Source organism: Drosophila mojavensis, unplaced genomic scaffold, assembly GCF_018153725.1.
Source record: "Drosophila mojavensis isolate 15081-1352.22 unplaced genomic scaffold, ASM1815372v1 contig_74, whole genome shotgun sequence".
Lineage (NCBI taxonomy): Eukaryota > Metazoa > Arthropoda > Insecta > Diptera > Drosophilidae > Drosophila > Drosophila mojavensis.
In genome coordinates this window covers 18,401,418-18,404,068 of record NW_025318899.1, presented here as the reverse complement: position 1 = coordinate 18,404,068, position 2,651 = coordinate 18,401,418, and the positions used below count along the sequence as shown (strand labels likewise).

At 33.2% G+C, this 2,651-nt stretch overlaps 1 long non-coding RNA gene across 1 annotated transcript; it reads right to left on the bottom strand.

The window, feature by feature from the left end:
- Nucleotides 1-2,082: 2,082 nt before the first annotated feature.
- LOC122757504 lies at nucleotides 2,083-2,308 on the bottom strand. Its single transcript, XR_006357562.1, has 2 exons — nucleotides 2,221-2,308; nucleotides 2,083-2,165 (listed from the first exon to the last, which is right to left on the bottom strand). It is a non-coding gene; the product is annotated as an uncharacterized LOC122757504 (long non-coding RNA).
- Nucleotides 2,309-2,651: the final 343 nt, after the last annotated feature.

The following is a 2,651-nucleotide window of genomic DNA, read 5'->3' as shown; positions in this document are numbered from 1 at the left end:
CTCATTATCTGTGTGCTTGCCTGCCTTTCACCTACTGACCAAATCCCAAGCCCGAGCCCCAAAGGCGCCCATTGGCAATCAGCACGCAAAACCCCAAACTCAAACCCAATCCGGGCCAACTGAATATCCACAAAAATTACCATTTTGACCGCAGACAAATTAGTGTTATTAACACTTTTTCCCTCTCCAGCTCTCGAGCCCTCACTCTCTGTCTCTCTCTCTCTTTCTCCCTCTCGCTCGGCTCTGCTGTTGCTGCACTTATTTATGGCATTTTTGGCAATGTCTGTTGCATTTTTCACGCTTCAGCCACGCGCAGCCGTCGACCAAATCCTCAGTCGTCATCACCTGGCCGAGAGTCGCCTCCGAGTGCCTTTTTAATGGCTGCGTGTAAAAATCTGCAACTGCAACACGCCCTGACCGCAGGTTTTAATATAAACAAAAAACAACAACAAAATCAACATGGAAATGTCGTTGCTGTTGTTGTTGTTTGTTTGCTTGCCTGGTGTCAGGGCATTCTGTGAAAACAAACAACAATAATGCCGCATAATGCCAGCAATACCATACCCAACCCGCCCCCTCCCCCTCAAAAAAAATATACTCCACATCAACAGCCCAAGTCCCGCAACCCATGAAGAGAGCGAGAAAAAAATCCATTAAAAATGCGTTGCGTTTCGGTGTTATTTTTTTTGTCTGCTTGATGATGGCTTTTTACAAATTTTTTTTTCGTTTTTGTTTAAGAGGGCTAATTGATGAGTTTATTGCCAAAATGATGTATTTATTTGGTGCATAAAAATCAATTTTTAATTTCTCAAGAAAAGAAAATTATATATATAAATTTTTTTCAATACATTTTAACAAGGCATTAAAAAAAACATTTAAATTAAAAAAAATTATAAATATAACAATTTAAAAATATAAATAAATAAAGAAACTATGAATTAAATGAATAAAGTTAAAATAAAAAAACCAAAATAAATGAGAATCTACCAATAAAATAAAATAAAAATGGAGGAAGAACAACAAAGAACTAATCTAACAAACTTATTTTTTAAATAAATAAATAAATTTAAATTTAAATAAAAAAAAATTAAAAAAATACAAATTCTAAAGAAAGTATTTACATAAAATGTTGAAGAGAATATAAGACAACAAATTGAAAAAATATATTTAAATAATCAAATTAAAAATAAAATAAAAAATAAATAAATAAAACAGCAAATACGAAATTAAAAATTAAAGAAAAAATACAAAAATAAATATAAAATAAAATACATAAAATTAGTTTACTTTGTATGAATAAGTAAATAAAATTCCTTTTGCATTTAATATGTAATTCGCAAACTTTTGTGTCTGCCCCCGCTTTGAGCTCTTTTGTGTCTTTTGCATAATGCGTTAATACTAACCGGTAGCTGTTGCAAATGATTTTTTATTTTTTGTATTATTTTTTTCTCCGATTTTTTGCTGTTGCAATTTTCATAATAATGCCAAAGGCTGCTGTTTAAGCTGAGCAGAGTGCAGTCCATGCAGCGTGGCATCTACCGAACACGCATCCAAATCGTAGCTAATTAACTTAATTAGTTTATTTTAAAAGCGCCAACCACACGTCCATATAAATCAGAAGGGCTGCGCCATGCCAGAGCCGACCTACTTAGCCATCGTCTCGGCTCAATTTTCGGAAATTCATTCTACAAGCTCTAACCAATTGATGCTTGTTTACGCTGCTAATTGCAACTGTTGTCTGCTGTTTTCGGTTTCAGCAGTCTCAAGTGTTTTGTCTCGGATTTTGCATACTCTCCCTCTCCTCTGAAGTGAACTGAACTGAATTGAGAGTGTTTGGCCTGGGCTGTCATTGGCATAAAGCGAGACACGAGAAGAGCTTTGCTAATTTGATGCCAAGTTCAAATTGAAATCTGGGCGAGCCACACTTGAGCGCCTTATCATGCTGCGTTTGACACAACAGCGCCAAAAATGCTAAACAAAGGTCGCCTTGTGGCAGTGTGGCATTGACAGTGGCAACATTTTCAAGTGTCTCTATTGTTGTTCTTATGCTGCTGCTTCATCTGTCACTTACCAATGTTGTTGTTATTTTGTTTTTGTTGCTGTTGTTTTTGTCACGCTAATTGCCAGGGCTCAGTCAATGTTTGTTTTTTATCGAAATGTTTGCGCTGAAAAAGTTGTAAGTGGAAATGAATTTTACTTTTAAATTGTCATTACACTCACAGCGTTTGTCCAGAGCTGCCGAAGTGAGTCATAAAGTGGAAGGAGTAAGATCTATTAGAGCTCGTCCATGTAGAGAAACAGCAGTGCCTGAAGTGATACATAAATAGGTTGGCTTATTGTGAAATTAATAAAAATATATAAACATATAAATATATTTTTTTAAAATATATACAAAAAATATATATTTTTAAATATATAAAAAAAAAATATATATATATATATAAAATTCTAAAATCAATATTTCCTATATTCATAAGTCATTTGCGTCGTTTGTATTTGTTTAGGTTTAAAGTAATCATTTGATAGATTTAATAAATAAATTATTATAGAACTATCATATAGTTTAGGAGGTAGTCAAGAGTTGCTTTAATTCCTCTATTAATAAATTTAAAATTATATATAAAAGATATAACAAATTTGATGTATAAATT